Genomic DNA, 22,074 nt, shown 5'->3' with positions numbered 1-22,074 from the left:
TATCAAGCTCTCCTATGAAAGTTTCCAAAACACCTGCTCCTGAATGGGCCAGAAGTTCCCCATGAACCACCTTGACTGCTGCACAAAAGTCTAGCCCCTCTCTGAACCCTGGCCTGCAGGAGCTCCTGCAGCAGCACTTTCAGTTTTGTGAGGCTGCAGCTGGAAATGGATTCCCTCATCAGGAATATGTGGCCTGTTATTTCCAGAGTCTGTCCCCTTTTCCCTTTTGCTATAAAAAGAAAGAACAGAAGGCCCTGAAATACTTCCTCTGTACCAGTGGTTCATAATATTTTTAGCTCATATTCCCCTTTCTTTTCTGTATTCATTCATCCCTCCCCCCACATCTGCTGCCCACCCTGTCCTGTCCTCGTGCTCTGCATCCCAGTCTCTAGCCTCTGCACCAAGACCTGACAATTTAACATATCTTTAGCCCTGGAGAAGATCAGTGATGCCCCCTCTGCAGCAAATGTAACCCTGTCTCTGAGCCCTTGGTCATTCCTTCCACCTCTGTCCATCCACCTCCATCCATGAGGAGAGCACCCTTGTTCCCCACATTCTGTCCCTGTGGCTCAAGGCAAATACCTTTCTCTTCATCCTGCTACTCATTACAACTGCATCCCTACCTGTATGCCATTATTTATTTGTTATTCAAAGCATGTGGGCTTTGCATTTTTTTTTCAGAGCATTCTTGCTTCTCTTGTTTGCCTGGGCAAGCAAAACCTTAGAAGCAGGCCCAAACACATCAGCCTCAATAGTGAGACAGTTTTACTCTTTCAAGGAAGCTTATGCAGCAATAGATCTCCAGAATGAAACACTACCACATAATTAACATTCATTAGATGCATTTATGTCAGTGAGTAGCCCCAGACATGTAGGCTGATGTTAAGTGAATGCATACGACTGTGCGTGCACTAAGTAGGTGTTCAGTCACTTCAACTCTTCACTAGTTAAAGTCAGCTTTAACGGCAGCCCACATTTGGCACTGGCACATTTTCAGCTGAAGGAGTGGAATCTGATTCCGTTTCAGTGGAAAGACAGCACAGCTTTCAGCTTCCTTCGAACTGGATAAAAAGAAAAGAAAGGAATAAAGAGATTTTTCCTACCATTACTAATCATTGCAAAAAGATTATTTTCTGATAAGTTTCATTACTTTCATAAAACTAAAAAATAGGTGTGTGAGCTTGATTCAGACTTTTTAAAATATTGCCTTTGGCTTAAAGGAAAACACAGACCATTTCAACTGAGAAGGAGACATTTTCAGGCTTTTATAAGCAGAAGAAAATGTTTTCTAATGGAAGTCCCAGAACAACCTCAGCAAAAAACTTTCTGTACCAAGGCATGACAAAAAGAGGAAAAGCTTGGGTTCCACATATACTAAAAGCACATTTTTAACAAGCTGTTCTTTATTGTATTGAATCACAGTGTTTATATGTTTTTCTCTCTACAAACAATTTTGTGTGCTTTAGACAGAGAAGGGAGGAACAAAGAAAAAAATATGTCAAAACAAAGCAACTTATAAATGAACTCAGATTCATTCAACTGAGATAATCAACACATGCTGTACTTCAGAATTGTTGGAAAGGACAACAGAATGACTCCATTAGACAAGCTATTGTACAAAAAACAGACCAACTGAGGCAAAATACCTTGTGAAACTGTAGAAAATATGTATCAGCCATTAGAGCTGGGTTTCCTTCTCTGCAGTACATCCAGACCAGAATGGACAAAATGTGACACTCATGTTGGAACTACTAAAAGCAAGTAGAGATGTAACCCAGTTCATCTTGCATTTTTCTCAACAGCCTTTTTCCCAAGTCCATTCCCTCTTCTTTCTCTCTACACTGCTTAATTGGCATTTTTGATGGAGCACTGCAGACTTTCATGGTAAAGCTCATTAAACCCCATGGATATCATCCTGAACAAGCACTGTCACATATTTCCCTCAGCAAAGAGGATATTTCCCCTGGTGCAAAAACAAGAATATCTGTGGTCTTGAAAACCTACTAAACCCAGTGATCCGTAAAAAAGAGATGTGACAAAGCAAAGTGGGTGCTTCTTCTTGGTATTCTAATGGATCATAGCTTGTTCTCCTTTGGTTATTCCTCTGGCACAACAGGGGAAGAAACACCTGGGTCTCACAGCTCTAATAAACAACAGCTTGCAAGTGGTGTGGCAATGGGATCCATACATGAATTTGGAAATACAAAGCAATTATGAGTAAGAGCCATATGTTTCCCTGTGTGACTAGTGAAAAGGTGTGGAAAGAGCTATGACCTGCAGAAAAGTGATGAATACAATAAGCTGTGGAAATTTTGATGTGGAACCCAGGGATATTGCCCTGCTTGTCTGCCACAGAGGGTAATTGCTGTTTAGAGCTGGTATTTGATTCCAATTCTTACTAGGAAAACTGCTTGTTTTTTATACAATTTTATACCTGTTACTTTATAACCAGACTGATACCTTAATGTAGCCCACTCCTTTAAGGAAACTGCATTACACTGATTTTTGGAAGGAAAAATGTCCACATGGATTGAGAGTTTCATTTAGCTGCAGCCCTTCTAGAAGCTGCATGCAGGTATGTTACACTCCAGTGTGGAAATCAGTTTGCAGCTGGTTTAATAACAGAACGTCATGGTCTGCTTGTGAGGACAGGGAAGGCAGCAGATGGATCTCTGAAGCTGGTTCTGGAAAGGTTTTGGCTGGAGGTTCTGATAGCCTCTGGGCTCTGGGTAGCCTTTTCCATAGTGTGAGGGTCAGCGACATGAGGGCAGTGCAGCAATACCTTTGCACGGCACTCTGTGCTGGGGCTGCTCCATCCTTGCCACTGCCAGCTATTGCAAATGTTGTCCCCGGTGTCAGCCCAGGACTAGGACTCATAAACTGCACCATTCAGCTGCACATCAGGTTCATCAGGCAGGTTTCCATATCAGTGAGAAGCAGCTACACATATAGTTTGCGCATTTATTTATGAGACCAGGTAACATAGGGTGGGGTCTGACTGTCCAAAAACCTATGCTCAAAGTGAGGATGTCTTTCACTTATGTATATACTTATCTTTCTTCCCTACATTGCCTCATGTGTTCTTGGTTGCCATCTCCTACCATAAACCTACTTTAAGTTGTTTTAATTGGCTAAAAATATCCATACATTTAGTGTGTATGGGAGTTCCAGTCACTAGCCATACCTTTATTCAGAGTCAGATCACTGGATATTACTTTTGGATAGTGCCTCATTCACACACACAATTTCCTCCACACAATGCTTTGTGTATCTTGTGCAGAACTCAACTGATGACAGACGTGAGCTTTCTACTTGTTTGGTCTATTATCAGTTGTGTTTTCAGGCTCTCTATTACTCCCTATTTCTCCCTTATACAACTGCAGCAGTTAGATGTTACCTTTCTTAGTCGTAGCAGTGCTTTCACCTCCCAGGGTGAATTCAGGTCATTTGCAGCACTTCAAGACACAGTTGCTTATGCAGTACTTAAAGACAGTATGGGAAGAGCAGGCACTACCTCTACCTAAGCAATTTAAAGGTCAGAAATAAATCTATACAAACAAATCACCCTGTAGATGATACTGGTAGCTGATGTGGAAGGAAGGCCCATGAAAAACTGCCTTGTCCAAACAGAGGGAATCTGAAATGCAGTGAAACCAAAAGCTGCTGAACACCTGTGTGGATTGACATCACATCCTTTGCACCCAGAAAGTAGAGGGGAGGAAACTTGTTGAACATCCCTAGATGACACGGGAGAGAATTTGGAAATACCCTAGCAGCTCCTAGGCATGATGGTACAAGACCTGATTTGGAGATAGAACTGGGAGCAGAAATATAAAAAGGTCTAAATGGGGCTGCCATCTTGTCTGTGAAGTATTTAGAAGTATTAGAAGTATTGACGTCAAACCTCTCCCTGACATTTGGGTGCTCTCCCGTTTTCCATCTGCAGAAAATGCCGGTATATACATTTCAGTCACTGGTAGGAAATGCAAGTGTGCACCAGCCCCTTGTCAGTCTGCCCTCAGGACTCAATCTGCTGCATGTGTCAGGCAGGCTAAGCATAACAGATGGGACTGACGGATGGATACTTGCCAGTAACAGAGATCAAACTAGAGCTGTGTTCCTGTGGCTGGATGAAAGACATAAACAGGCATAACAACTTCTAAACCTGCATGGCTGACAGACAACCTGCATCTCTCACGCAACAAATTCCTCAGTCCCTCCCCAGGTGGATGGGGCTGTGGGTGCAGAATGTGTGTGCAAACATGTGGGTTGCATCCTACACCTCGCAGAAATGCAGAGTTTCTGGGTCAAAGAGAAATTCAGTTTTTAAAAATGTGTATTTTGTCCCTTTTGTCTCATCTGCTCTTTCTCATCTCTCCTGCATTCGCAATTCCATTTATCTTATCCATGCTTATTTAACCTACACACACAGACAGAAAGAAAATTAAGCACTTTGAGATCAATATGATGCATGAGTCTTTCCATGTGTGTGTGTTGTATGCTTTTCCCAACTTTCTGGCTACTGAACTGTAACTTCCATGGGTCAGAAACTGCCAGCTAATCTTGTGCTACAAAGATCCATCCATGGTTGGTCTTAAGACACTAGCACAATAAACATGAGTAATGGTGATGATACATCCTGCACGGTGTCACCCAGTTAGCTTCTCTTTGACCTATAGTAGATCAGCAAATTGAACTTGTGCCCTGGCCATTTACTCTAGAGTGTCCTTGCACTCTGCACTTCAGGAAGCAAAATTTCTTTCCTGAGCATCCCTGGGGCTCATATACCTCAGAACCATCTCCACCTGGAGCACTAAAAATGTGATTTCATCCCTTGGAAATAATGGAGAGAAAAATCAAAGCCAGATTTAAATATGTTTTTATGAGTTTCGCATTGATTTTTTTTTTTTCCATTGTGGTGTAAAATGCAGTTCAGCTAGGTGGCTTAAGTCTTCTCTGAAGAGTAAGAAACAAATCTGTTTCTGACAATCCTTTAAGACCCCCAAGTCAGCCTTCCTGTGCTGAGACTCAGGAGGATGAGACTACAAAATATTTAATCAAAATAAATATAACCAAATCCTATGGTTCAGGAGTCATAGCAGCTATTGTCAGGGTGATCCTGAAGCTTCCCAGGATCCTCTGGAAATGAACCACACCAAGGAATGGCTGGAAGCAAGTTGTTACCTCTTCTGCTGTGGGATTGGTGACAATCCCAAAGGAGCTGGCAATCACCATCGACGAAGTAGAACATTTGCAAAAAGAAAACACTTTCTGATTGGCCAAACCTCCCCTTGTTCTTCGTGTGAGAGGAGAAGTGTGGTGCATGTCCTGTGGTCCTATGCTCCCAGGCTGCAGTGGATGGAGGTGGGTGGGGGACCCCAGGGTCCCTGTGACACACAGAGGGATGGCAGCTCTGAGGACCTCCAGATGGAGACTTCCCAAGGGCTGGGGAATGTGTCTGTCTGGGTGTTACCTTTCCACAGTCAAGGTCAGTGGAGGTTGATGCAGCTGGGAGGAAGCAAAGAGGGAAGGAGGAAAATAAAATGAAAAAGAAGGAAGGGGGAAGGGGGTGGGAAGACCATACAACCCTTTAAAGAAATGTGCTTTGTAGCTAGAAGGGATTTGTTAGAAGAAAATTGTTCAGACTCCTTCCACATGAATTTCCTAAGGGCAGTATATTTGGGACCTTTGCTTGTTGTCAAGTTACAGTGTTGATACCAACCTGTAACTTAAATCATACCCAATGCCAAATTTTGGGGGGAATTCATCTCCCTCCTGCTACTTCCATAGAGAAGTCCCAGGGGCCCTGTCTTCATTGGGACATCAGAAGGGAGGTCTTTTTAAGTCATTTTGGCATTGTATTTCACCTCTGTATGTAAAATTTGGGAGCCTGAAAACATGTGCAAGGCATGGGCACCCTCAGAGACTTTGGAGGTGAAAGGCAGCACTACATGGGTAGCTTGAAGCAATTAAATGGTGGGTTTTGAGATGGGTTTGTGTGTTTGCCTGTAGGGTAAGGCTGTTGTTGATAAGTGAAAATTAAATGTCTTTTGCTAGTTCCCTCAGGGTGACAATACCTGTCAGATGTATCCATAACTTGCACTCAAATATCTCTCACTTCCTCCCACTCTTTAAAGTAATATTTATCTTCATCACCACTGGGCTTGTATACTGTCACTAGGCTGGAACAGACCGTAAGCTGCCATCCTCTGCAAGGTGGGAGGGAGGAGAGGGAAAGAAAAGGAAAATAAAATGAAGGAGAGAAGAGAAAAGAAGGAGGAACAATAAGCCCACATAAAGTTTGTTTGTTTGTTTGTTGGTAAAACTTCTCTTGCAGAAGAAGTTCTTCCACAGTGTCACTATGCCCACTCCTGCAGTTCTTTCTAGGCTGCCTCCACCTCAAACACATTGTTTCTTGTTCTAATTCTGCTGCATTTCCAGATTCATTATTTCATCCCAACTTGCAGTAGTCTTCTACAGAGTCAATGACGCTTAGCATGCTTTCTCTAACACTGCTGCTTATGCTAGCTGAACTCAGTTCTTCAGTTATCCCCCATAGCTCATGGCTTTGGAGCTCATGGCTTCTGGTCTGTCACTACAAGCTCATCTCCCCCCTGACTTGCTAAGCCACAAACGGGACTCTGTATTACAGGTTAGCCCTACAGTGCTGCGTAGAGGAGACTTTAAATGTCTTAGAGACTCTTCTATTTTGGACTCTTCTATTTCTATATATATATATAAAAAAAAAAAAAAAAAAAAAAAAAAAGGAGTGGTTAACAGCAAATTTAATTAGACAGGAACTTAAAAGGTGTAGGTTGAAGGTGGACCCCCAAAATGTGGAAATATGATTCTTAGAGGTTCATAGTATTAAAGACCACCACAAATCTAGTTTTTAAAAAAACACAACCACCAAAACAAAGCAACAACATCAACAACAACAACAACAACAACAACAACAAAGAAAAGAAGCTTTCTGTCTTGACGAGTATTTTATCTTTTCACTCTTTCAAGGAAGCCTTTGAGAATAACCCCTGCTAAACTTTATAAACCTAAGCAGAGAACTCTGGCGCATCCCTAGCCCCTAATGCTGCCAGGGAGGTGTCACAGTGTGGGAGGACCCTCCTTCATGGGACTGTTAGGGTGGGATAATGCACCCTCAATTATGGCCAGCCTGCTGTTACAATGCAAAGACAGGCACACTTTGCACTCAGGGAGTTTCATGCATGGATGTTGACCAAATAATAAGGTATGGTACCCCAAAATGGGACGTCAAAGCCATCTCTGTGGTGGAAAAAATGAGTCTCCAAAAAGAGGCAAAAAATGCCCTTTCCTTACTGACATGAGATTCATCTTCTGGTAATCTGCTGAGGTCACTGGCATTAAAAAGCATTTTGGGAAAGCAGGAAATGGAGGCTTGTGCTCAGGGCAAACAGCTGTCCTTGACTGCATTTCCATGTGTAAAAGGTGCCCCAAGTACAGGCACAGCACAGAGAAAATCTATAGACGAAGAACTCATACAATAAGGGGTCGGTGGGGTTTCTTGATATAAAGCTAGGAATAATCAGAGCTGCAGCCAAGGTGCCTGGAGATATGGGTGGCAGTAATTAGTTTCATGCTGGGTTTAAAAGATAACGTATTAGATGTAATCAGCAACAGCTCGTGAGACAACTGAAGACAGGTTCAGATAACTGGTACAGGGAGAGATGGTACACCGAGGCAGCACTGTGTGAAATAATCAGTTTTCCTTTTGCCTGGTTCTTATTAGTGAAATATGATGTTCACAGATGTGCCCAAATTGGATGAAAAAATAATATTTTGCCTCTTGTGCGTGGAATGTAAACCTTTGCGATGGGAGCACTAAAAAATGCTGGTGCAAGGCTTAAGTTTCGGGATTGACACTGTTCCCTCTCCTCAGACTTTTAAAAGCCCTATTTTATAAAGATCCAAGTTTCCCAATTCTCTCCTGAGTGAGGATCTTCAGTCTGGAAGGTGCCCAACCAGTTGCAGGGTTGTAGGTAGGAGCTTACGAGCAGTCTGAAGATCCATCTCCCTGCTTCAGCCAACCCTCTGCTCTGATCCCCAGACACAAAGGGTGTGTGACACAGCAGTGCCAGGGATGTTCACACCCACTCCGAGATGGGGAAGGGAGTCCTGTCTTCCAGTCCAGCTCCTGGGAAAGCTTTGCCTGAGGCATGGCAAAATGAGGAACAAGGCAGCTGATTTCCAGCCAGGGATGGAGATTATTCTGGCAACATGTTCACGAACCAGAAGGTGAAAACCTGTTGGTGTCAGCAAGAGAATGAGGCTAAAAAATGCAGATGGTGTCAGTTAAACAAGCTGGGATCGTAAGGCTGCTTCTTTTCTGAGTGAATATCAAGTACCCTGATTGTGGATTTTGGAGTTGTAAGGCAGTAGATTATTCAGGTTCACATTATTATGCCCTTCTTAAAGATGACTTTGTAACCTCCATTCCTCAGCAGGATGAAAGGGACTGATGTCTGAAGAGATGCTAGATGAACTATATACACTTAAGAAGGCTTATTGCACATATGCAATGAACACAACGTGCACCTTTTTTTTTTTTTTTTTTTTTCCTAGGTAAATGAAAGAAACATTTCTGTTTTAAGCAAGAAACCAGGCAGAAAGTTTTCTGCTTGTGCAGAAAAGGTCATTTCCTTTATGGTGTATGGAGGTAAGAGAGAGCAGTTTCAGAGGCGATAGCTACCTGGTGTGAATCTGTAGCAGACATAGGCTCTAAACCATCTGTGGGGACTGACGTGTGTCCCAGAAGATTTCCAAGAGCTGGTGGGCTGGACAGAGGTTGCCTTCATGAACCACTGGCTTTCAGGCTTGGCAGGCTAAATGCTATGCAGAATTAGCTGAGAAGTCTTTCCCGAAAATAACCTATGAGCTTAAATAAATAAATCTCAATTATGGACAAACTAAGTTATTGGGAAAATAGGAATTATCGCCATGTTTCTTTGACATGCTCCTTACCTTAGGAGGTGCAGTAAAGAGGAAGCTGAAGGTCACTGAGCAGAAAGAAAGATTCAATCTGAAGTAGTTTTATCACTGAAACTGCAGCATTTTTCCAGTACTGTTTTTTCAAACCTAAATATCCATTATATTTCATTGTTGCTTAGCTTATCTGTTCTCTTTTGTTTTGTTATTAGCAAGTGTGCTTATAGTGGTATAATTGCATGACAGAATGATATCAGAATGACATTGTTTCCATGTCCAAGAACTTCAGAAGACTTTCAGCTGCTTTGGGATCATACAATAGGGTTGCTAAGTGCACTTAGTCAGAGGCACAGATAAAAACCTCTGTTATCCATCACAGACTCATTTTTCAAACTGTGTTTTCTTCAATTGTAAGGATATGATGTGTGCAATTTTATATAATAGAAAACGTGTGTACAAATGACATTTTGTCTGTTTCTATAGTTGTTTGGGGACAACACTTTCCTGTTTCAGCTAAATGTTCCCAAATTCTTCCAATAGCTTCCCAAATTGCCCTTATATTACTACTAGCAAAAATATCTCTACAGAAAACAAGGAAGAACACAATATTGAGAAATAAAATACAAAACATATGGGAAAAGTAACAGAGAAAATAGTAATGACCTCTTTATCTATACAATACAAACTTTTTGATGTACACTATACAGCATATTTTACCAGTGCCTCTGGGAAAATTGTCAATATACTAACTTAACCAATTAATGGGGGAAAGCAAAGACTACTCTACAACATCAATGTGATAGCAAAATTCCCATTTAATGAGACATGCAGAAGATGGGGAAATCCCAAACAGTGAGATTTAGACAGAGTAACTGATAAATCAAGGGCCTGATTCCTCACTGTTTTGCTCTCATTTCACATTGGAGTACATCTGTCAAACTCAATGACTTCTACAAACATAAAACCCAGAGATAGATGTTGGTGAGTCAAGTGAGAAAAACAGATGCAATCAATATTTTTTTTGTTAGTGGCTTTTTCTCAGTTAATTTAAAGTCTTTTCAGATTGTTTTTCTGCCTCAAGGAAGTAGTCATTTGGTACATGATTCTTCCCAGAACATGCGTGGCTTCTGCAAGCACATGTTACAATAAAAGCAAAGCAGGGAGCCACGTATTAAATGCAGCAACCATTTATTAAATAGGCACACAACAATCAAGTCACCCTGCCTGGTAATGGGCATGAAGATTAAGGAGGAGAAGCAAAATTAGTGCCTGACCCAAACCCTGCTGGAATTGGTGAGTCAGGGAGCACAGAGGGTCTCAATTCTTCTGCTGAGCCTCAGCTCTCCACCCTCTGTCGTGTACCAAGCAAAAGCTCTGGAGAAAAATGCTGCCAATCAATGCAGGAGGGTGATGGGTTATTTTCATCTAAGAAAATTGCCATTTTAAATCTGTGGTCAGCATCAAATGAAAGGGACAGTCACAGTTTTAGAAAGAAAGAAAAATAGCCAACACAGCACATGGCCAAAAGATGCCCTGCATGATTCACTGCATTTTGCTACCAGCAGCTGACCTTGGCATAGATTTCTGGTGTCTTCTGAAATATTATGTGGTACCTGAGACACTCTCCCTGACCAGACAGACATGATACTGAAGAACCCCTGGGAGACCTGCATCCTCCTTGGCAGTGCCAGAGGCCTGGCAGGGTGCCTGAGTCATTTCCAGTGGCAGGGGGTGTGTGTGTTTGGTGGCACCCCCCTGCCTGAGCTCTGCCGGGATGCCAGCCCTCCTTCGTAGCCCACAGATGGCAGTCACCCTGATGCTTCAAATTTCAGACAGGCTGCATCACCTCAGGAGGTTCCCATTGCTTTCACGTGAGTAGTTTGGAGCCCTACTTCAGGTAGCTGTGGTACATGTATATGAGAGACTGCAGTCCTCTATCTTTAGGAGAGAACCTCACTTGTAAAATAACAGAAAACAACTTAAAGGACAATTTTCGAGGCGGATAATCCAGTAAAGACAATCTCATTAATCTATGTGGTTTTCCAGCTCTAAATTAAGCCACTTATTTCAGATGAATCTAAATGGAAAACGGGGGATGGTTTATTGTGATTTTCTAGCTCTGTAGAGATGCGTGATTCAGTCAGCATATAAGGTATCAAGTATATTGCTAACTAAACATTTAAGTGAACCTTATTATGCAGTTAGAAAATCTCCGAGGAATTGTGTGACAAATGCCATAGGCAAGTGGAAATATACTGTGGAAAAGAAAGCACCTCTGGAATGCTTGCCATGGAGGATGTTTTGAAGAGTAGATGAGAGGAACACCTAGCAGAGAGCACAGAGAAATAATTGATCCCACCGTGAACTGGGAAGATAGATTCAATAGCATCTTATAGACTTTCTGTTGCTTGATTAATTCCCTTGTGAGCCTTCGATATACCATGGCATTCTTTACACGCCTACAACTTCTTTGTCCTATAGCTTCTACGCAAACACGGTCACATTCACCTTTGTTTACTTCTTTCAGTGGCTTTCCTCTTTTTTTAAAGCGCCAGCCTGTAATTTCTATAGATAACTTAAAGAAACATTGATTAGATCATACTATCAAGTAATTAAAGTCGCTATTACATTAAAAAAAAAAAAAAGAGAGAGAGAGAGAGCAGAGTACAAAATTAAGTCATGCTCTGGGTGGTTACTAATATTTTATTTATGTTGGTGAGCAAGTGTTACGGAGCATACATTCAAAATACCTTGTAGTTTAAGACATGTAGGATGAAAATCCATGAAAAATCCAAGCTTCCTACATTCCCTTATAGCTACATTGTGCCGCAGCCCCTGTCTTTCTGCTGTTGAGACCTGCACAGAATGTGAACTGCCTCTGGCTCTGATGTTAATCGCACTTGCACTAATTTAAATCCAAAATAGCTACTCTGAAGTCAGTTTAAAATGTTGTAGTTGAGAGTAGGATTAAAGCTTTAGGGCCATTTTTATAGGGAATTAGGTACCCAGTCTCTCAAAATTCAATTGTAATCAGATTAAAATTTGGCTCTAGGGAGTTTATTATCCAGTCTCTCAAAATTCAATTGTAATCAGATTAAAATTTGGCTCTAGGGAGTTTATACTTTTGCCAGTTACTTCTTACAGTGACCTCAGTGGTATTCAGTGGTAATTGGGTGCCTAGGTATTTTGAAGGTATAGACCTCACTATCTCAGTAAAAGCCCAGTTTCTCTTCATGCAATTTTGGTGTGCTGATGTCAGTGTTTACAAAATAGGTCTTGCCCCTCAGCTAGCATCAGAAATATATGTTGACTTTTGGCTGAGCTTCTTCAATTTTGAAGTCCCCATCAATTCACATAGTCATTTTCCCCTCCTTTCTGATATTAGACATATACTAGCATGTTACTTTGAATATGCCTTTCATTTTTTCAAGCACAGCTTAGGATCTTAACATTTTTCTTTAGCTGATATTTGGATTAACATACTTGCCCATCACTTTCCCTTTTTTTCTATCTAATGAAACTTGTTGACTGTGTAGAAGTGTTCAATTAGTAGAGGCAGTGAAATTATTCACTGCAAATGAACTATCAGGTAAGGTCAGCTTTCTCATCAATACTTCAGTGCAGAACTTACATCTAAAACAACTTTCATTATTTCCAAATATTCTTAGCAGTTTAGATTTGTTTATTTCAGTCAGTGGTATTTTTAGAATTCTTTCATTAGACCATAAATTGCTTATTATTTTCATTGCACAGTGGTCACGTAGCATTATTTCTTCTCTCTAATTAGATGATTTTTTTTTTTTTTTTTTTAAACAAGAATTAAATGAAGGCAGATGGGGTTGCATACAAATTAGCACACATCTGCAAAACTTTCTTGATAAAGTTCAACTTGGGCAAAAAAGACATTCTTAAGAACCACTTTCATAGTAAATCATCATTTTAGTTTTGTGCAGAATATTTGAAGCATCTGAAATGTTTCTCTGCACACAGAGATGTTAGTGCATGGTCTGTCTATTTTGCATAGTTTATTTGTTTCTTCACAGTTGATGGAGGTGACTGACTGTGGCTGCCAAGGGGTCTGCAGTGACTGCCCAGGGGACCAAAGTGATGGGGGTGCAGCAGATACCTCAGCTGATACGGGGGAACAGGGGATAGACCTCCCTGGTGAGTGGTGTCAGAGTGCCAACCATTGTGATTGTGATGGTGGAGGTCACCCAGACTGCTTCCACCTGATATTACAAGAAGTGTTCTGCTTTCTCTCTGCCTCAAACACGTGGAAAGTCACACAGAAATACATGTCCACTCCTAAAATACAGATAGGTCACACAAAGCCTTTGCTTCCTCTGGATGGTTTATTGTTTGCTGACTGGTGCCATGTGTTTGGCAAAAGCTGTTTGTGGCCCTTCTTTAAACGTTGGAGAAGTTGGCTGTTGCCCTTGTGTAACCACATTTGTGTGCAAGGTGCCCCTTTGGCTCTGCTACAGGAGGCTGACTTCCTTTAGAAATAGTCGCTTTCATGCTGTTGGGATTTTTCTGTGTATTTAATGATGTGAGGTATGATAAGAGCCTTTTTTAGTATTCCTAAAAAGAATAAATAAAAATATAAGAAAGAAGGAGGTGAAGAGTAAGAAAAAACTTCTGAGCTATCAAAATTACTTCAATTAGTTTAAACTCTCAAAGTTTTAGAGGAACCCAGCTGTTGTGGGGAAAAAATAGTTTTCAATGAGACAATTTCAATCACTTTAATTTATTACCAACTAACATAAACCTTAGTTCACTGATTCCAGTACTAAGAAAACAAGTAGAGAAATAAATTAAAACTTATGGAATAAGTCTTGGCTTCCCACAGACAACTCTCCCGCCTTTGATGGTCTCAAATCCCCTTACAGACAGTGATGCTGGAAGGTGAATCAGCTGACCAGACACTAAGGATGTGTCAGACACTTTCAGCTGATGAAACACATCCAGCCCACTGGCACACAAGATGTTGGGTTGATGTGGCACAGGACCCATGGGAGACATGCACCCTTCTGAGACACTGGGTGTCACACTATGTACCACAGAGTATCTAAAATGGTGCTGGATGTCTATACCAAATGAACTGAATAAATATTTAGATGGCTAGTTTAGGATGAACTGAACCATTCCCTGGTGCAGAGTGTGACTTAATTGCCACTGGATGTGAGAGAAGCTTGCAAGACTAGGTCATATACAGGCAACTGATTGTGAATGCAGTTGTGAAATCCCACCCTCATTGTCTATACGTGCCTGTATGGACACTGAATAGGAAAACTCTAACTGCTCATGTGCCTAGCTAAATTATAAACTAATTAAAAATCAGTGTGACCTGTGGGCAGAAATCAGAAGAAGCAGAGTAGAATGAACCTGCAAAATGCAGCGCCTTGAAGAAGCAGGTACATGTGACTGAGGACTTTGTCAAAAGAGATAGCGGGCCTGTAGCCTAAGTTAATGTAGAAAACAGTGTTGGTGGGCAGAACACCAAGAAACTGCTCCAGAAACTAATAGAAAGGCCTAAAACTGTAGGTTATGAAACCAGGCAGTGTGAAGATGATAGAAACATGTCCTACTTGTCATACAAATTGTAACACAGACCTTGAAAAGTATACATTGCTGAGGAACAGTAGAAATGAAGAAAAATGTCATGAGGAAGCACTATGATAATGCAAGAAATACGACTTAAAATTTTGAAGAGAAAATATGGAAAAAATGTTTAAGTCATACTCAGTTCAGAGAAGGACAGCTGAAGAGTTTTTAGTAGAATCATGATACAGGTCTCTGGCGAATGGAAACACATAGAAATGAACAGCAATTTCTGTATTATTAGAAATACTGTCAGACATTTTAGTAATATAGTACAGTGCAATGGGATGACTACAGCTTCTTCAGTCTGGCCTTAGATTGCATGTGACTCATAATCCTACGTTGTTCCCAGATAATACTAATGTTATTATTACTGTAATGTTGCTCATGATTTCATTATGTTTAACCAGTCTCTGTAACTAGATAGGTTACAAAAATGTCTAAGTACTTTTCTAAATGAATTACTGATATTTCTAAAAGGCAAGCTTTGATAAATTAAAGGAAGTAATTGCTGAAGTGGATTGGATTTGCATTGGACTGTTGGTTAGCCCAAGGAACTGAGCATTGGAGAAGCATAGAATTTCCTCAATCAAAAGAACAAAATCTATTTGGACATTGAACCTCAAGTGATGGAAAGAAGTCTGTTAGGTAGGGTTTCCTAAAGAGAGTTACAAGGTACAAGAAAACAGCCTCCAGAAAATCGAAACTAAGAAAAATTTTCAAAAATCCTTTAATAAAATCTTTTTCTTATATTACATTCTCCTCCATTTTTTAATTTCTTTGTTACCGTTCTGCATGACTTTGATTAAAAACAAAAGAAGAGAAGAATGTAGCGGGGACATTTCTGAGAAGTGTTCTTGAGAGACTTCTTCAGTCATATTTTCCCTTTGTCACACTGCATATCAGCAAGTTATTGTGAATGAATGAAAGGTGAAACCTATAGAGGAGGAAGTTGAAAAATTCTTATTAGCACTTGCAGGCTGCTCTGTGTTTGGAGACATCACATTGTCTAGGAAGCCCATAGGAGCAGATGCTCTCTCCTGTTTTGTATTTGCCCAACACTTAGCAGTGAGGATGAACAGCTCCTATTTGGGACATCTGGGAATAAAGCAATGTAAATGAGACTATTAACTCTGCCTCAAACAAATGCATCATCCCTTTAGTGGCTATTGGAGTCTGAAGTGTACTTCAAATGAAAAAACAAAAAAAACTCCCAAAAAGCAAGAAACTGATTTTGCTTTAACAAAGCTCCAGGGTGATTTGCTTCCTTTACCTAAAGGAAATATCTTGGCTATATTGTTGTTCCTTATCTTATTATGTGCTTTCCCCACTAATTATTATTATTCCTTCTCAGGTTGGACTTTAATTATAAAATATCAATTACACTTTATGCATGTTTACTGGCTGGAATGGCTACCCAGTCCAACAATTATCTGGAGAACTACATGGAATCCAAGCTCAAAATTCTGTCTTTTGAAAAGGGAAAAATAATGTGAAAACATACCAATCCCCCTGACTGACCACAGGAGGTAATTTCTTCATACCAAGTTTATTATTAAACTATGAAAATTGACTTCTGAATATCAGTTAAGGTGTTTTCCAAAGCATTTCTTCTGCTTTGCTTATTTTTTTAATGGTTATTTTTATTGAAAGTATGGGGAACTATTAAAAAGGATAATTGCATAGCTTTCAGCATGAGAAAAAAGATGAGATGGAAGATTTTTATTGCACAGATTTGGATATGTTCGATTTGGCTGTTTCACTGCTTCATCAAATGCAGCTTTGGGGGCCAGCCTCTGCCTCTGGGCTACATTGTCCAGGAAATGTCCAGATCCCTATTCCAGGGATGAATGGCCAAAACACCTCTGGGGCAAGTTAGGGTTTTAAAAAGCAGTCTGGCGTCATTATACAAAACCACAGGGGTATAGTACCACTCACTTCAGAAGAGATTTTTTGGCGTTTGCATTAACAAAGAATATCATCCTTATTGGCCAGCTTTTGCAGTGCTTGCGGTAAGTGTTGTGTCTTAGCACCGCTGGCTGCAATGGGACACCTCTTGCAGGAAAGCATTATTCAGTGTTAATAAGGGTGACAGGAGCCACCCTGAATTGAATGGGTGGAGGGTCAAAGTCCTCCATACAAACCCCAGAGTGCTGCCTTCCCCTGCTGAACCCATATTTTCTGCTACTGCAGTGTTGAGTGCATTTAATTCTAATTAATTTACTAGTGCTACTTTTGGTACAGTGTGTTTGGTACACAATTAGGAATCTGTCCAGGATAGGAAAAAAATGCAGGCACTGTCAAAGCTGTCCTGGCCTGCAGATGGGTGGGGAAGCACCCCTTGGTAGATTTTCCTGTGGCCCTGGCTAGATGTACCTTCCTGTTCCCTGTTCTTTATTTCATACAATACATATTCATACATGCTTTGCTGCATCTTTTCTTTTGCAGTGTGCTTGTGCCTTCAGTGGGAACTTGCTCTCATGCTTTTCTTGCAGTTCCTGACTTCCTACTTGGAAGGGCACCTCCCTGCCCAGCCCCTCTTTCTTCTCTCCTTAAACTATTGCTGTTGCACCAGTGAAGCTCAAGGTCATGCTGGGGATAGCCAGAGTGACAAAGTGAGCTAAGCTCTGCATCTATGCTAATGAAGCCTTTGATGCCATACCATGATCCTTTCAGTGCTTCATCTTCCTCTTCCCCCTTCCCCAGATTAACGTCTCATGACTTTTAGCAGATCCCCTGGAACACCTTTTCTCAGGCTGCCTGTTTATCTCTGCAGGCAGGAAACCAGCTGTGGCTCCTGGCTCCTCTTATTGGGGCTGGCTCCTCCAGGGAGATCTTGAAACACCGCCTGGGCTCCTGCTTCCTGCCTTGGGATTTACCTTTTTGCCTTAGGCACTTCTGACAGAAGTCAGAGAAAAGGAAGGAAATATGGAAAATATGGATGATGAGGGAGAGCAGAGAATCAAGTGGAGATTTGGGAGAAGAAAAAGAGAAATGCAGAATGATCAGAAGGCTTATAGCAGTTTTGATACCATAATACTCAGCTCTTCCAAACCAAACGGAGACTTCCACCCTGTCTGAGGGGTGCTGAATAATACAAGTTTCTTAGTGAGTCTTTAGCAGCTGGAAACAGAGAGACCACTTGTAGGGCTTGTTCTGCAAAATATCTGTAGTGGCTGCTTCAATCAAGCATCAACTTTAATACACAATGTTATATGGAAATATGAGTATACAGCAAACTTTTTAAGTTGGAACCACACAGGCTTGGCAGAGAGCAGTGCTCGTGACAAAGAGCTTGACTGGATATTGTCGTTAACTGTGCAAGCACTTGGGTGCTGCAGAGCTGATGGTCATGTTGCCTAGCAGACTGTTGGGATGACAGGCAGGTTGCTCAGTGAATGGCTATGTATGGATGGTGACACTTCACCAGGCAGCTAGATGCTAAGTATTTGTGGACAGGAGCCATCTTTTTCACTCTGTGTTTGCACGTCACCTAACACAGAGAAATCTTAGGCTTTTGCTGCAGTTGGCAAAGTGCTGCTGTGCTACAAATGAGTAACAAAAAGCACAGCAGGAGGAGCTGGTTGTAGGGTTTCCTATTAACTGCATGAGTGCATTTAGATGACAACTCTGCATCGTGGATTGTACCACCGCTTCTTGGGTGCCTTTAGCACAAAAGCCAATCAACCCTTTTCAGTGCCCGTGCTCATCTTTAGGTGTCACATTGTGATGGAGGCAGCAAGGCTCTGTTTGCCACCACTAAGTCCAGTGCCAAGCCAGTGTGAGCAGTTCCAGGGCCTGGCATGCTGCTGCTGTGCCCAGATGAATGGGGCCACAACAAATGTTTCCACAACGCAAAGCTCATAAATACTAAGCTATATGGAGCACACAGCTGGAATCTGGTACTGCTATTGCTGTGCCCAGCTCAAGTGACAGACGTGAGAAATGTCAGTGCCTTGGCAAGTAACTGGCATTCCTATGATTGTTTGCAACACGCTGATGATGATGAATAAATGAGTGCGGGTGCAAACATGCTTCTGAGTTCGTGACTGGGCTGCACCCTTTGTAAACATGTTTCTGCCTGAACTGAGACACAGCAGTGACTGCAGCATCCCCCTCTTGTTCCTGTCTGTCACATTCATCAGCTCAGTGTTTATGGGTCATGGGAACAGCAGGGTGAGTTACTGTGCTCACTGGACTCAAGTGCTCCAATCCATGCATTGTGGTTTGCCATGACTAGTCACCCCATGTCTTTGTCCAGAGACAATGGTGGTTCCTAATAGTCTTCTGCCAGCATTTCTATCCTTGACATTTTTTTCCCTTTCCACCCCTTGTACTGCTTCTCTTTGTTCCAGTCAAAACTAATTTAGTCTGTTTGCCCTCATCTGCACAGACACCTCGGCAGCCACAGACCCCTGTGTCTGAGCATGACTGTGCTTCGCCTTCTATTCCTGGGAGTAGTATGACTGGTATCCAAATCCTTTGCTCCCCTGCAGTCTGACTTGTCTGACATCAGCTACTCTTTCAAACCACAGTCATAGAAATCACTGAGTTGTAAAAAATAGAGCTGGAAGGGCCTTCAGACATTCCTAGGCTATTCCTTCTTCCTTGAATAACCCTGTTGAAAAAAGGCTTGCATCTCTTACCCTTTGCAGAGGCCTCATTATCCTCAATAATCCCTCTGACCTCACACATAAGTGTGTCTACTTGTGATTTGGCTCATGCTTCCCACTGTCTTCATTTTTTGTGTACCACTGCATTTTTGGGATTCACCATCTTCGTTCTCATGATATTTCCTCATCTAGGTTCTTCTGCTGAAGTACGGCCAGCAGCATAGAAAAGCTGCAGGGTACCCAGAGAATCTGACTTCAGTCATCCTGATACTGCTCTACAGACATGATCACAAAACTAAGTTTCAGGATTCACTTCATTGGGTGAGAGAGCAATTGAGAACATGAAAGAAAGTAAGAAATGATGCAGAGGGTGAAAGCAAAGGTCCCTCTTACCCGGCACTCTGTTTAAGATGGTGGCAGTAGGAGGTACTATTTTGGAAGACTATGTGAGACTGGCCACTTTCTGTGGTCCATTCCCCTCTGCTCCACCAGTAGTCAGCCCCATGATCAGAGTTGAAAAAAGCACCAGCTGTAAGGATATCCTGCAGGCAAAACACTGGGATCTGCCTTTTATCTATTTTATAGCAGATGAGAAGTGTTAATTTGTGACTACTTCCAAAGTAAGGATGAGAGTGACTTCCAACTAATCATACCTACTGCACTGGGAATGTTGCTTGCTCTGGAGATGCATCACAGACTCTCCTCCAGGAATAGATCGAGCACTGCCTTAAAACTACTTAAGCTCTTTCATTTCTACATGGCTGTTCTACTGCTGTGGTGATCATCAGCAACTCTCTTATTTCCCTCCTAAATTTATGACCAGCAGTAGATGCTGACCTATTACTTTGCTATTTGGTCTTTACTTGCTGGTCTTTCCCTTTCAGTTTTCACTTTGCCAGGCTAACCAAGGCAAGCTCTTGAAGCTTTTGTCTTTTTCTCTGGATGATGTGAATTACTCTTTTCTGTCCTTTTCTCCAGTGAAGACCTTTCTCTGGGGTAGGCAATACTATATTCTTGCCTTCAGTGTTTTCCAAATTAGACTGATTTCAGTTGTGCCAGAATTTAAGGGCTGGATGAAGATGATGAACTCATTTCACATAGGCTGTATCAAGGATACTCCAGAGAAACAGTTTTCAGTTGCTAATGGCTTTGGCTAGATTTGAATTATTAAGCTGTTTTTCTTTTGTAAACATCTTCGGCCTGAATTTTAGGTCACATCAAAATGAGCAATTTAAGAGGCAGAAATCCATGGTTAAAAAAAAAAAGAAAGAAAGTACCAAACAACAGAAAACCCAGACAGTCTTGTGAGAATTCCTGCACCTTGGGTGGAAGTCTTGTGCAAACCACTGGGGCTTTTCTGTTCTGTTTTTCTTAAGCTGCAGCTGCATCCAGCTCTATGCTGAAAAACAACATGACCTACTCCCCAAGGCCTGTCCCTTCGCAAGCCTCACCCTCCCCACCACTTCTGGATCCAACAGGGGGCCACAAGGGGTGGACTCAGCTTTACATGGTCATAACCAAACTGTGGAAAACATTTGTTTTCAGTTTAAAGGATCTGAGTTAATCTTCATTAATACTGTAACAAAAAGCACGGGGGGAGATACAAATCTAAGTTTGCACTTTATGGGTAAGTATGTTCTCAGTACAAGGTCTTGGCTGCAGAGAACAGAAGAGGCAGTGAAGATTCTGAGGATTTTTTGATTATTCTTCTGCATTGCAGAGTTTGGAGTTGCATTTTTAGGCACTGTGAAAACCCCAATTCAAGAAAGCTGTAAGGGGATGACTGAAGAAAGAGAAAAACAACAACAAAAACAACAATAGAAGCAGTATTTTCTGAGGGAAAAGTACATCTGAAAAACTTTCTACACAAAGATCAGAAAGCACAGTCCTCATAAAATGAAGCTCAGTTATTTCCAATAGATACATAAAGTTTACATGAAGGTGAACAGCTTCACAAAAGCATGCCAGAGCTAACCTTTCAATGTGTGATAATACAAGATGACGACAAAGAATAGGTAATTATTTTTTGTTAAACACAGAGTACGTGCTCCAAAAAGATATCTGTTGACACGTTGTTAAATCTCTGCTTCTAAAGAAGAAAAAAAGTTCATTTCCCTTTCACTGGTCAAAAAGACTGCTGCCTCCAAAATCACAATACCTAAAGTCAGGTTTTTTTGTTTTGTTTTTGTATGGAAATGTGAATGTGGTGTAGGCAGCAATGTTATGCTAAGAAAATCTTTTTTGTCAACACTTACCACGCATTCTCTCTCTTCTGCATCCATTCACCAGTATGATGCACCTCAGACAACAGAGCCACAAGTTAATCTCTGAGTCTTTTCTTGAACAGCAGTCATTAGTTTCATTTTATGTAAACCCACTCACCTGAGAGCTTTCCAAGACCAGTATAATCAGTCACCTGGGTATAACATTTTAAAATTAAGGCACACCTGCATTTGCTGATTTCATCTGAAGAACATTGACTGGTTATTAACACTCCACCCACCTCCATTTTGAGCACATTTATTCCCATCCTCATTTTCTTGTGCTGTTCATCCAGGTTTTAGAATATTGGGTTGCTCTTTGGTCCTTTGAGTAAGACAACTTGGTCACTTTTCAAAAATTATAATGAGAACTAAGAATCCTCCAAAAATTGTAGGCCCAGAGTTTTTATTACCTGACCTGGAGGAATTAACTGGGAGGTTGAAGTGGTGACTCTGTAGACCTATCATTGACTGTACATAATGGGGGAGCAGCTCAGGTTGAGCACGGAATGAAACACAAGTTCTTTACCCCTAGGAACCTAGCGGCTTCCCCGAGAGCCCTGGTTACACAGTAATGCATAGATATACACATAGATACAGATATGGATATAGATACGCACAGAGAGACATATGTATAG

General features: G+C 41.4%; 1 long non-coding RNA gene across 1 annotated transcript; it reads right to left on the bottom strand.

Annotated features, from left to right (window-relative positions):
* Positions 1-750: 750 nt before the first annotated feature.
* On the bottom strand, positions 751-21,846 carry LOC311435281. Its single transcript, XR_014692024.1, has 2 exons — positions 21,431-21,846; positions 751-1,061 (listed from the first exon to the last, which is right to left on the bottom strand). It is a non-coding gene; the product is annotated as an uncharacterized lncRNA (long non-coding RNA).
* Between the last annotated feature and the right edge of the window lie 228 nt (positions 21,847-22,074).

The sequence above is a fragment of the Aythya ferina genome, assembly GCF_964211825.1.
Source record: "Aythya ferina genome assembly, chromosome: 3".
In the NCBI taxonomy this organism is placed as follows: domain Eukaryota; kingdom Metazoa; phylum Chordata; class Aves; order Anseriformes; family Anatidae; genus Aythya; species Aythya ferina.
The sequence above is the reverse complement of the archived record's forward strand: the minus strand, read 5'-3'. Positions and strand labels throughout refer to the sequence as shown.